The sequence below is a fragment of the Lissotriton helveticus genome, chromosome 11 (assembly GCF_964261635.1).
Source record: "Lissotriton helveticus chromosome 11, aLisHel1.1, whole genome shotgun sequence".
Classification (NCBI taxonomy): Eukaryota; Metazoa; Chordata; class Amphibia; order Caudata; family Salamandridae; genus Lissotriton; species Lissotriton helveticus.
The window spans coordinates 367,805,106-367,819,249 of record NC_136072.1 but is presented as its reverse complement, the minus strand read 5'-3'; the positions used below and the strand labels follow the sequence as shown (position 1 = coordinate 367,819,249).

The window sequence follows — 14,144 nt, the reverse complement described above, 5'->3', positions numbered from 1 at the left end:
AGGGCGAAGGGCTGTGCTGGGGGCCAGTGGCGTGCAGAGGGTGGTTCTGATCGAGGCACCTAAAATGGCGGGTGCGTATGACAAAAAGTGTGGCATCAGGGGAAAAGGCAAGATGGCGCAGATAATGTTTACCAAACCGTACTAATTTTCCACAGTCCTCCCTTTAACATTCCCAAGACATCTTGCTGGCCTATTTCCTATCCATGTCTACTGTGGCGGTCATAAGTAAAGAAGTAGGAACCCAGGTGAAGGAGCTATAAACATTACATTTAAAATCTTTCATCTTAGGAGGCGGGCCTATCGATAAGCTCGTTTGCAGGAAAGTCATAGTAATGCAATAGCGGACAAAAACGATTCTGTAGTGAGAGCGTTGGGTACATTTCATAGATGCTTATAGTCATTCGGAATATGAACTGATAGGTTATTACATATGTAAGTTCTTTTCGTATTCGGTTGGAGCATAATCAATACAATGGTGGCTGGGAGAGAAATGAGACGTAGTAAAAACGATAATCAGGGGTGTCATTGTTCGAAGGGGAAGTCTTATTGTCATGGACCATTATTAGTGAGTTCTCAGCATTCTTTGTCGTCTTCTGTTGGCACTGTGGAGCACCGGCGGTGGAGCTATGTGTCCAGCTCTATTCTAGGTCCCGCGTTGCAGACCTTTTCCTCGCTTTCCTGGTCAAAAAGGTCCTTTTCGCCCTGTGTCCTTTCGAGTCGATTGTCAAAGAGTTCAGGTGGAAGAAGGGGGGTGTGTGAGTAGTCCTTAGGGTAGGTCGGAGGAAAAGGGGATGGAGCAGGGCCAGATCGGGAACAGACCAGGGGGACGGAAAATTTTAGGTAGGCGGGCCCATGACCGAGTTCAGAGAGCGGGGACTTTTCGGCACATGTTGATCATCGAGCAGGAGCATCAGGTCAGCCCTTTCCTCTCATTTTGTCGGAAACAGTGCCTCGTCCTGCGACTCCTTACTGTTGCGGTCTCGCCTTGGCCGATGTCGCAGATGTTCCACGATCTGTAGTCAGGCCGCGCGCTCCCACATCCGGTCTCTCTCTCCTCCGACAGTGGTACCCTTAAATGAGTTTGAAAAGACAGTCTTTAGAGAATTGACAGAGGAAGGTAATCACATAGGTCTATTTCTCTCCCAGCTCCAAGCAACTGAGAAACATCCGTTACATTGGGGTTTACAACCAACCTATAAATAATTGATGATGGGCTTGCTGGATTTCCTATAACTTTCCTTCGTAACTATTTCTTTGGTGTTTGTTGGTGTTACATTCATTGTCGTGGTACGAGATCTGGTACCTATTCATTGCATTTTGTTTATTACAATTACGTCAGTTCTTCTGGCAGAGACCCACTTTCCTAGTACGAGCCTTACGAAGCTATACCGTTCTCCAGGGCTTTGTATTTTACGAAAAAGTGCAACGTGCTATCACCATGGTCTGATAGGTATCTTTCTGAGGAGCGAACATAGGCTAAACAATTTTCCATTCTATCAATGCATCCTACCTTTCAGCTAAACATTCTACTTTTAACAGGGTTTATTGCAACAATTTCTTCATTTCGGTCTAATCTTAACTTTGCAAACATCATTCTAATTTCTACATAGTCTCTTACAACCTGACTACTTCATTAAAGACCGGGGGGCTTGCGATAACTATTCGACTCATTCCTTGGGGTGACCGGGGTATTATGGAAAACAACTAGGAATATAGCAACTGGGGTGAGGGACTATAGTCTTGCTTTGTGTCATGAGGGCGTTATCTAGCAGAAGGCCACAGTTCAGTTGGTAAGCGTTCAGTGACATTTCTCGAATTCTAAACTCTGTAGCTTGCTCATCAACAAATCATTTCTAGGAACAACGGCTGACCTGTGTTAGTTGTAAGTTGACCCACCTCTTACAACCGGGGGTGAGGGACATTTTTTTTAAACTCTCGTCCGGGGCAGCTGATACAAAACTGGGGGCGTTCTGGGAAGATGGGAATGTTTCGATCACTTTTACTGTTTGGGTATTAAGACAATTCGGGACGGGGAAGGTCGCCTTATCTGAGGCATTTTTTTATCATAGAAGCCACTGACATGTAGTTCCCTTATTACGGGTCAGATTAGGGAACCTCAGTCGTCTTACCTGTCCTTTCCTTTTTGGCCAATTCTAGGTTTCATCAATATTTAGCAGAAAGGAGAGGTAGTGACACGGCATCAAGGTGATTTTATTTCAGACAAATTTGTGCAAATACTTGCGGTATTTGGAGCCAATTGGGTGGTGCACCAGGGGTGGCGGTTTGCCAATTAGGTGCTAGTCGTTCGGAAGAGTGAGAGTGTGGAGGAGAGAGAGAGAGAGAGAGAGAGAGAGAGAGAGAGAGAGAGAGAGAGAGAGAGAGAGAGAGAGAGAGAGAGAGAGAGAGAGATGTGCAACAATAGGCTAAATAGTACACGTGCGACATGGGGAGTGGCCGTGTATTAAGATAGGCTATTCAGCGCATCACACAACATGAGACATTACGGGTCTGTGTTAGAATTTCGAAAGCATGCAGTTCGGGACGGACGAGCATTAGGCCGGGTACAAGGGACATGCATTGAGTAAAGGGCACCATTGTGTCGCATTTCTCGCACTCTCGGTCCTTTGACTAGTTAAGTCAACGCTTCAGTCGCATAAAAACATTTTCTCATAGTTTCAGACATACGTGACATGTGCATATTCACGCAACACGGATTAGGGGTGATCGTGTTTCATCATATCATACAACTTATTGGCTCTTTCGTTACAAGAGTAGTTTGTGGGTGTCCTTAGGTGCCACCTTGCAGCGTTAGTCCGCTTCATGTATCAGACATGGCGAGGCTTCAGATCTTCACCATACCTCAGTCGTGATTCCAATGTAACCTGTAGAGGGAGGAAAAGAGGGGAAGGGAGGGGGACAACATTCGAGCATATCAAATGCATGGGCACGAAAGTCCTTTACTTACCACATACTCGTCTTATCTCCTCGGGATAGAATCCCTGGGGTCTTGGTTTCTGAAGCCAGGGGGGGGGCAGTGTCCTTATAGGCCGTGTGTAGGGAAACGTTAAAAATCAGAGGCGCTTAGTGCGAGGTATCTAGTTGGTAGATGTATCTAGCTATCGGGGTCCTTAAATCTTTTCCAACGCTGTGATGTTCTAAGGCATATCAGCTCTTCGGCCAACTCTGTTCCCTAGTACCTTTGAGTGCCGTACCTTTATAACATTCTATCATTTACACCGCTTCACTTTACCCGTCCTCAGAAGTCGAGGTCCTTCTCCATGCGTTAGTTCCTGGGCCAGTCGCATATTTGGAGGGAGAGTATCGTGTCTTAGATTCGATCCTCCATCCGGGGCTGAGCAACCATCTTCTAATAACCTTAAAAAGAGAACAAAGCAGGGCGCACAGAAAAACTCTCCCACTGATCCCACATTTTACAAAAGCATGCAATACCTGTTCATAGTTTGGAAAACCTTTATTTGCACAATCGTTCAGCATGTAGATATGAGAGTGCAATCGTATTTGGCCGGACACGGCGATGGCTGAAGCGCGTACAGTAAGGGGGGCTATATTGCAGCATTAAAAACATTTAAAAGGGTTTATTTAGTCATTTGCAGGAAACTAAAAAGGTCTATCAATAGGTGAGGGATCAAGGGGCATTTATTTCATAATTGGAAGCACAGTCAGACTAGTTGCAATCAAATTTCCTAAATGCATACCGTGGGCGTGTGTCACAAGCGAGGTTATGTATCAGTTACAATAATATCATAATAAATCGTACATTGAAACCAACATTTTTAACGGGATCCTTTTACATGTTCATCGAGTGAACCCTCCCTCTTTTTCGTCAAGTGTACAAAGGATCATATACATATCTCAGAACATCAAGTCTTATTAGCAAAAAAACACCACGAGGTGTTCGTAAGTTCTTATTGACACCGGCGCCATTTTGGGCGGGGCCGGGCTAGTCCGGAAGTAGCATCAGGGACAAAATGTTTCCCACAACCGGCGGTTGGACCAGAGTCCCTATCGGCAGTTCAAAAAACTCGTGCTAACAGAAGGGGTGGCTATGTCGTGGTTATTTCGTTAGCGATCAAGGCAGTTGTTCCTCACCGGAAGCCTGCAGGGGCCGAGGGCTCCTGGGACTTTTTGTAGAATCTTCAAGGCTGTGGGGATGCTGTCAGAGGTGGGGGCTCGTGCCCCGGTGGGCAAGCGTCCGAGTTACATTGTTGGTCAAAGTTACTCTAGCGGCCTAGACCCGCCTTCCAGGGGGCCCAGACGCCATTTTGAGACCCCTCAGCAGCCGCCCTTCGTCGAGTCTGCAAGAGTGGAAGAGACCTTTGGGGTGAAAAAAATGGAACACCGTGCCGTAGGAGCAGGACATTCGGCTAGGGTGCAGCTGTGGCGCCCCCACCTGGGGGGGCGAGGGAGACTCGTTCGCGCCGCCTCCCTCTCCCAGTGCACCCCACGCCACCCCTTCTCACGGGCATACATGATGGCCACCCCACATCCCGTGCTCCACAAGTACACTTGAGGGCCATCGTATGTCTTGTGCTGCGCAAGTATGGTCGCCGCGGTGCATGTCCTGTGCTGCGGAAGTATGGCCGCCGCCCGGCTGGAGGATTTCGGCGCCGGGCCGGGGCTGGGAAACCTCCTATCCGGGGAGGTGGGAGAGGCTCGTTCGCGTCGCCTCTCCCTCCCAGCCCACCCTGTACCAATTCTTCAGCGGAGGTATTTGTGATGGCCGGACCAGGAGATACGAGGGAGGGGGTCATCTGCATCCTCCCCCTCCCTACTCGTGGCCCAGGGGATGCCACCCCAGGAAGAAGAGGATGGGAAGGCCATTTCATGCCGGGCCCGTGGTGCCTCCTGGACATCCCACTGGCGATCTTTTCGATCGATGGCTGTCAGCAGGCCCCGCCCCACACGTGCTGTGTGTTTCACCTTCCGGATGGGCGTGACCGGTGACCTGCGGCATTTCGGGAACTTCCGGAGTGGGGGTAGGTATTTTGTTTGGACAGGCATGTCTGGGTAATGGGGGGTTGTCTATGCAGGCCTGTAATTGCTCCTTTTTCACAGAGTGGGGGGGCAGCAGAGAGTAATCCGTCCCATTGCACTCGAAGTTTGAGTTCATTAATGGAGTGTATACTAATCTGTCCGAGACTACTCTGTGTATTGTTTCTGTAGGTTATCCGAAAAGGGTGGCTTTTTGTGTTAGGGAACAGTAGCGGTAGTACGGGGTTCGTCACCGGGTAACTTAGAGCTAGACTGGGTTTCCCGTCTTAGCGTTGCTCGATCTATGAGGACTCAAACATGTCGCTGAAATCGGTCCGGCGAAATCTGTGCCATCGGGCGTAATCAAACGTGGTGGTTCTATCTGGCCTGTCCGTGTCAGTCTGATTCATCTTTGTCTCACGCCTTTTCCCTTTCTGGCGGCCTGTTATTTCTGTCGGCCCTCTGCTCTTACCCTTGTTCAGTAGAGTCGGGCATTGGGCTTTCCAGTGCCCGGAATATTTACAAAAAGCAAATTGGTTTTGCCCTAAGTCTGGTCGTCCTGCGCGTAGTGTCGGGGGATTACTTTCGGGTCGTTGTGTCTTGGGGTTGTCCTGTCGATATATCCCTTTACACCGTTCCCTTCCTGCGTTTACTCCTTGGAACCGTGTTGCCGCTATCCTTCCTTTTGCCTACCAGATGCTTGGAAGGTTGTCTGTCGCGTTTCTTTACCTACTCTGACTTCGTCTCTTTTCTTTCGTTGCATTGCTTCTTTGCGCCACATACCGAGACTGTCGAGCATAATAGGCGTTGTCTTACTACTACAAAGGGCTATTTCTAACGTTTCTATTTTATCAAGATCGAAGGATCCTATCAGTGGCCACTGTTTCTCTTGATTTTCTTTGGTATACTTGTGCCACAGCTTACTATAGGCTATGGTAACTAATCCATACTTTGTGAACATGTCTTTATTAGGGGTGCCTTCCAGCGGAGCTAGATGGTCCACCTCTAATAAACGGTCCGGGCTGAACCAACTACCAATCAGTGGGGAGAAGACAGACATGACGGCTCACAACGAGGACAAAAGTCAGCACTGCCTATCTTATCACTGCGTGCAAAGACTAGACAGAATATTTCTATTCTACGTTGTTTGCAGGCAGTGAATACCTCATGAACCAATATCGAACAGTCAATACTCGGTCAATCTAACAATCAGTGGGGAGAATAAGTAGGCCCGCAAAAGGTCTGCGTCCTCTACCCTTTCACTATCTGCAAAGAGGAACCTGTTCTTTCCTGTTTGCAGACAGAGAATCTCCAGAAAACAATCCGCGAACAGTAGTTCGGGGTCAAAAACAATTAATCAGTGTGGGAGAGGGAAATCTCCCGAGAACAATCCACGAACCGTAGTTCGAGTGCAAACAATCAATCAGTGGGGGAGAAAGATAGGCACGCTGGCTGCGTTACCTATCCTTCACTGTTTGCAAAGAGAGAGAGCCTGTTGTTTCTCCGTTTGCAGACAGTGAATCTCCAAATAAGTCAACAAAGAGTAATACTAGTATTTTACGAACAATCAAACAATCATTTCGCAATTCGTCGTGTTTACACGACCTTACCCGGACCGTATGGACAGTTTCTTGTCTTCCGAATCCAGCGCCCGATCGTCCTCTTTTCCTCGTATTCTTCGCGGCACTCCTGATGGTTCCCAGTCAGGACCGTTGATCACTCGAGAGAGGTCTGTTCGGAACCAGTGAAGTTCGGATGATCGGCTGCCAGACGAGGGTCTATTGGGCAAGAGCTCTCCCGATCGTTGCAGTCGTTCACTCTGTCGTCAGGACCTCTCCCACTGGATCCACGTGTCGCTGATGGGCCCCACGCTTGGGACGCCAATTGTAAAAAAAGGTCAAGGACAACCAATATTTGCCCGGCGGTATCGCCTCTTTAACCCACAAAATATTAATCAATGAAGAGGCAGGCGCTGGAGACTGGAAGGCAGGAAACAAGGTTTATTCTCTCCGGAGGAGAACACATCAGTTCGGACAGCCAGTATCGTCACGAGGTGCTCTAACCGCATCTCTGAGGCCTGGCCTCTTATACACAGGTTTATGATTTTTATTGCAGGTAACACATTCTTGCAATGCTTTGAAGTATGAAAGGACATCCTCGGAATCTCCCCTTCAGGCCCGTTCCCACACACATTTACAGTTGAAGTCCCCACCCCGGTCACAATAGGTGATGATTATCGCGCAGCTGGACATTCCGCCGATTCACGGAATGTGTGGGGTTGATCGGATATCATAGGGTGGGGGCTTTGATCAATTCGAGGGTCCTTTAATGGGGGAAGCTTCCTACTGTACGGGGGGGCAATAAACAGTATCCGCAGGGCCAGGTGGCGGCCTGGGAACGAGGAAGACAAACGGGCACACAGGAAAAGGGGGTTTGTATCAAAGGGTCTGGGACCATGAAAGGAATGAAGGGAGGTGTCGCGCTGGGAACAGGATGGGGTTCCGAGGCAGAGCTGCGCTGAAGAGGGGTTTACGACCCAAGGCATGTGAGAGCGGGGGGTGGCCAGTGCGTGGGAGGGCTTGTGAGGGCGAAGGGCTGTGCTGGGGGCCAGTGGCGTGCAGAGGGTGGTTCTGATCGAGGCACCTAAAATGGCGGGTGCGTATGACAAAAAGTGTGGCATCAGGGGAAAAGGCAAGATGGCGCAGATAATGTTTACCAACCCGTACTAATTTTCCACAGCAGTTTGTTTAAAACCTGTTCCTGAGCATTCAGCAAGAGGGCGTTGCAATAATCCAATTTGGAAAATATTAAGGTAGTTATGAGAGTTTTTCCTGCCGCAGCAGGTAGGTATGGCAGTAGCTTTTTAATTTTGCTAAGGATGAAGAAGGAGGAAGAGATCACTGTGTTGACATGATGGTGGAATGTTAGTTTGGTGTCAAACATTACCCCAAGGTTTCTGACCTTGGCGACCGGTTCTGGCGGGGGGCCCATTTCACTTGGCCACCAGTTGTCCAGCCATCCCGGGGAGAGGTTGCCAAAAATCATGACCTCAGTCTTGTATGAGTTTAATTTTAAGCAGTTCCTCGACATCCAGGAGCCTATGGCTAGCATCCCCTCCTGGAATCTCGATGCAACTGCCACCCCATCCTTATGCACAGCCAGCACCAGTTGGGTGTCATCTGCGTAGGTGGTTAAACTCAGCCCATGAGATTTTAAGACCCTCGCCAAGTCCGACACATAGATATTAAATAGTGTCGGACTTACCGATGATCCCTGGGGCACTCCGCATGGCAAGGTGGAAGTGGGCGAGTAGAATGTGCCCAATTTCACAGATTGAGTGCGGTTAGCCAGGAAAGAAGCCACAAGATCTCTGGCTAGGTGATTGACCCCCAATGTTGAGACACGGTCGATCAAGATGGAATGATCGACCGTGTCAAAGTCGGCGGAGAGATCTAACAATATGAGGGCCGCCGCCCCGCCATGGTCTAGGATTGTCCTGATCTCGTCAGACGCCTTTATCAATGCGGTTTCTGTACCATGGCCTTGCCTAAACCCAAACTGTGTATCATCCAGCAGGTAGTGTTGATTGATATAATCCGAAAGCTGATGGTTCATGAGAGATTCGAATATCTTTGCTGGGAAAGGGAGGCAGGCTATGGGTCTGTAGCTAGCTATTTCTGAGGGGTTCAAGGATGTTTTTTTTAGCAGAGGCTTAATTACTGCTTTTTTCCATTTCTCCGGATAGTCACCTGAGAGGAACATGGAATTGCAGATGTCCATAAGTGGAGGGGTAATGGTTTCGGTGAGCAGATTGAATACCGGAGGTGGACAGGGATCTAAAGGGGAGCCTGAGCTAATGGTGGCTACGTATTTACTGATTGTGTCAGCCGAGACGGGGTGAAAGAGTGAAAAGGTCGGAACAGCGATGTAGGCACAGGTCGAGGGACCAAGCATTCTGAGCAGGTTAATGAGGAGAATGCTAAGTATATATTAGTGACCTTGGTAGCAAAGTAATCGGCTAAGGAATTACATAGGTCTTGGGATGGCTCAATAGCGGGACCTGATGGGGGAATGGAGAGGGTGTTGACTATTTGAAACAGCTTCTTGGACGAGTTTTGGGCGGACTCGATTTGAGATAGAAAAAAGGCACTCTTATGGGAGACTATGGAACGTTTATATATGGCTAAGGCGTCTTTATAACATTGTTTGTCCTGAGGGCTATAATGTTTGCGCCAGTGTCTCTCGAGGTTCCTGCAGTGCTGCCTCTGCAGTCTAAGGTCCTTTTTCGAAAACCATCGCGCAGACGGAGTGGATCGATTTGGAAAGATTTATTTGGTGGGGACTGCTGAGCTAAGGGCATCCAGGAGCCAGTCCTGGTACCTATTGGAAGCCTGAGTCGGATTTGAGGAAGCCTCATTAGGGGAGGTGGTAAGGATCTGAGTAAGAAGAGGGGCATCTAGGTTTTTCCAATCTCGGATACTTTGCTCAATTTGCGCTTTAGACTGTGGTGGGTTGGGGTTGTGAGCCTTTAGGCTAAAGATAACTACTTCATGGTCTGACCAGGTCAGGGGAAGCACCTTAAGCAGGGATATATCCGGGCTATTAGTGAACAACCCGTCAAGAGTGTGACCAGCTTGATGAGTCGGGGCTGAAACCAACTGATGTAAACCTACCGCTGCCAGGTCGGTGGTGAGTTGGGCCGTATCTTTGTCAGTAGGGGATTCTAGGTAGAAATTGAAATCTCCTAGAATAGTGTAGTCCGATGGTCCTATCAGAGGTTCTATCATCTCATCGAGGGTTGAGAGAAAACGTTTGCGTGAACCTGGGGGTCGATAGAGGAGAGTACCTTTGAACACTTGGTTGTTGTTCAGTGAAATAGAATACTTAAGTGCCTCACAGTCCAGACTGGGAATAGGTTCGGTTTTTATAGGATATATAACTTTATGAATGATGGCGAGTCTACCGCCCTTGCCTGAGGGTCTATCTAGTCTTGACACACAGAAACCCTCAGGGATAGCTGTGCAGAAGTCTGGCCCTGATGCCGCATCACCCCAGGTTTCCGTAATAAACAGAATGTCCAGCTCTTGGTTCGTGATCAGCTCCATAATTTCAAGGTTGTGCTTGGGTAGGGAGCATGCATTTATGAGGGCGGCACGATAAGGGGACCGTAGCTTAAGTTGGGGGGCTGAATAAGGGGGCGAGGAACAGGGAGTATGAATGGGCATGTGGAACAAGGTGTGGGTGAAGATATATGACCAGACACAAGGGGCAAAGGATAACAATGAAGTGAGGGAGCCCTTACTTTTATCTCCTTTAACTGTTCAGAAGTGTAACAGATGCGAGGGACATGGTAAGCAAAGGGTTGACCCCTAGCCTACTGTACATATTGATATTCTCCACAATAAGTCTTCAACACTGTAGGCGAGACCTTAAAAACTGGTGTCTCAGGATTACACTCTTTTAAGCCTTTTTATTAACCTCTTCACTGCAGCGCGAATTCCGCCGCAGTGCTGGGACATTCCATTCGTGGGCGTGGCTCAGATGGCCCCCGGCCGTCGTGTGCACACGCCCACCGTGACTCATGACGGCCGGGGATCGTCATGAGCACTGTAGAGGTTAAAAAAATATGGTCTGTCAGTAAAATGCTAACAAGGTGGTAGCTGTATCCAAGCTTCAAACTACTAGTTATCTACTTTTTACAGAGCCATGTGCATACTGCCACCACACCTGATTCAGGTGGGAGATTCCTGAGTTTTCAAACCACAAACTGCTTCATGTTAGATGTCTCCCACCTAAAATTGCCTGCCTTTCAATGTAAGAGAATGGTATAAAAATCCAATTTTTTCCTCAAAACCTCCCTCTTTCCTGATTCCTAATGTTAGCATGTATGCATGTCTACTTTTTAAACATAACTCGTGTGTGCCGCTCACTGTGACAGCCTTTGCCTGCCGTGCCTGATTTGGAGGACACCGGAGGGATCTTGTACCTACTGTTCATGGCCCCGCTCCGCCGGTGCGGTTCACGGGATTCCAGCATTGCAAAGTACCAACACTGAGGGACTGCCAGGCCCAGCAGGCTACTCCATCCACACCTGCAGCCTCTTCCCTCAGTGGTCACGCCCCCGTCTGGATCTACATTAACTTTCCGCGGCCCCCGCTCTGCGGGAGCCGCTCGCTGTGACAGCCTTTGCCTGCCGTGCCTGATTTGGAGGACACCGGAGGGATCTTGTGCCTACTGTTCCGCGGGTGCCGTTCACGGGATTCCAGCGTTGCAAAGTACCAACACTGAGGGACTGCGAGGCCCAGCAGGCTACTCCATCCACACCTGCAGCCTCTTCCCTCAGTGGCCACGCCCCCGCCTGGGAGGTTTATATTTACAACTCTCCCACGACGCGGGACGCGCGCGGGTGGGCGCCGGGTGAAGCCCGGGCAAAGGGCGGGCCGTCTGAAGCCGTCCGAGGACGTTTGAGGCCAGGCTGGGCCCCCCTCTTTTGACTGATCTTTGGAAATCTGGTACTGTGTAGTGTTTTACTATCTTCCATTGAATGGTTAGCTGTTGGTGTATGTGCTATTTGTTAATATATTAAAATGTCACTACGCTCAGGGAGGGGCAAAAAAGTTACTCTTAATACTAATGTAGGGACTGTCACTGGGACTCTCGATAATTTCATTAAACGGGCAACTGTGATTTTGGAAAAAGAAATAGCCTACACGGAGAAACGTCTGTCTGTAGATCTACTAACAGGGAAACGTTCATCTCTAGGCACGATTGGGTCAGCGGTGACGCCCGAAAATTGCAGAGTAATACATACTTTGGTTGACCCGAGTCCCAACTCTTGTTCACAGTTGGCGGGGCCTGATGATTTGTTGGCTTGCCCCGTCTTAAGCCCAAATTTAACCAGCATTGTTTCGAGTGACTCAAGTTATAGAGCTACTAAATCCCCATCGCCAAAAATACCCTCGTCGATAGTTTCAAACCAGGTGTTGGGAGTAAGTGAAAACCCAATAGTTACCTTGAAAACAACTAAAAGGAAAAGAGGGGGTGGTCATCGGAAAGGTGGTCAGAATAAAATATCAAAAACACAAAATTTGAATCAGGACCCACTTATTGTAGTTCAGTCTCCTAGCCTGTCTAGAGCACCCCATGATGCTATTCAATCACCTACCCAAAGCAGTATAAATGGGGACTTTCTTGACAAAATGGAAAAACTTGTTAAATCACTGATGTTACCCATACTGGAAAGAACAAAAGTAATTAATTTAAAACGTAACCAACTAGAAAAATTAGTAACTGTGAACACAGGTATGTTGGATGTACTGGCAAAAAGCACAGAGAATCAAAATGTTAAAGCGCCATCAGTCTCAGCCCGAGAGCCTAGAAATTCTACTAAAGGCGTTCAACCAGTAAATGCTGTAAGTCCTGCAAACCCAACCCCTCAAACTTGTGTAGGGGGAAAACCCGTAGGTAGTACTGGAGATAGGGGTTCAGGGGTGGGTATGGTGGCCAGCTCGCAGTCTGCATCATATGTAAATCCAGTAGGAAGACAGCCAAAGGGGCCTGCATCACTGGGCAACGATGATCCAACAAAACGGCTGCTTTGCGTAAACCTTCCCCCCGAATCTGCACCGTATACGATTATACTAACGGGCGTTTCGGGGATTAGGTCTGAACAATTAGAATCGCAAAGGGAGCTGAAAAATAAAGTCACTTTTTGGCTTAATAAAAATAGAACACCCCCCCCTTTTCTAACGAAGAGATTTTAAATGTTAGAAGGGTGAGTTGGGTGGGCCGTAGTTCGAAGGATCTTGAGGGTGACTGTGTCATCGTGAACTTTAGAGATACATGGGCAGTCGACTACATTCGCCGTGAACCAAGGTTTGCTAGAATGGGAGATATTCAATCGCTGGGTTTAGACTACTTTTATCCCCATGTGAGTAGTGGATTATCTCGCCCTTTAATCAGCCAACGTAGGGGGAGATCTCATGGGGGGAATCAACCAATTTGGGCAGCGCAGTGTCTCCCATTGAGAAATCGGTTTGACTCGCTAATAGGGCTGGAGGGGGTGGATTGTCTCCCGAATGGCTTTAGTGGGAATATTAAGTCTAAGGAAACTGGTATGGCATCCTCTGGTAGCCCAATAAGGTCGGCGAAGGAACATATAGTAGAAGGACCTGTAGCGGCTGGAAAGGAGGCTGGTACTGATATCAATACAAGTGCTATCGCTTTGATGGATACACTGAAGATGCTCAGGGTGGGGAAAATGGTATCCAATTGAAAGTAGGGACTACACAATGCGTAGGAAATACACATCAGGTACCTTCGAGTAAACATCTTGATTGGGGCGTTTTCCGCCTAATTTCATGGAACATAGCAGGTCTTTCACGTAGAAGACAGGATGAGGCATGGACAAATTATATAGAAGGTTTTGACATTATCTGTCTCCAAGAAACTTGGAGCAGAAATGATCAAGACTCGGATGGATATCAATCTTTTAATGTGCATGCTGAACCATCGCAGGCTGGAAGGGCAAAGGGTGGATTAATGACCGCTATTTCTGTAAAATATAATACAGTGAAAACCTTCAAACTAGTGGACCAATTGCTTCTGATTGTAGAGTTGTTTCCAGTTCCTTTGCTTCTTATGAATTGGTACTATAATATCTTTGATCCCCATACCACATTTGTTATCGATAAATTACAGGAAGAGATAACTAAAGTGGCTAACAGCTCAATCTCCCTTTTTATTATGTGGGTAGGGGGTTTTAACTGTTCCGTATGTAAACTTAATGGGTCTAGGGCCTGCGGTTGGGTTGATATTAATGAGCAGCCATTGGCGCACTTTAAGCACTCATTACAGGGTGAAGCACTGAATAATATCATTATGATAAATGATCTTTGTAATTTGGATATGTCATCCTCCTCTTCCTCGCCAATACCAACTTTTCAAGGGACGGGGGGTCAAATGAGTGTGATCAATTTTGTAATAGTTTCCAGTAGGTATATTCATTTTGTTGATCAATTTAAGATAGAAATAAACCCCGTAAGTGATCATAATCCCCTTGTTGTGAAGTTGTGTCCTGTCATTGAGAGGAATCAGGCATCCGAACAGTCGATGAAATATAGTGTAAATCAGGGTGTAACTATAAAATGGGA

General features: G+C 47.9%; 1 pseudogene; it reads left to right on the top strand.

Annotated features, from left to right (window-relative positions):
- The first annotated feature begins 10,215 nt into the window (after window positions 1–10,215).
- Window positions 10,216–14,144, top strand: part of LOC144790797 (protein cornichon homolog 4-like) — a 40,415-nt pseudogene continuing 36,486 nt past the window's right edge.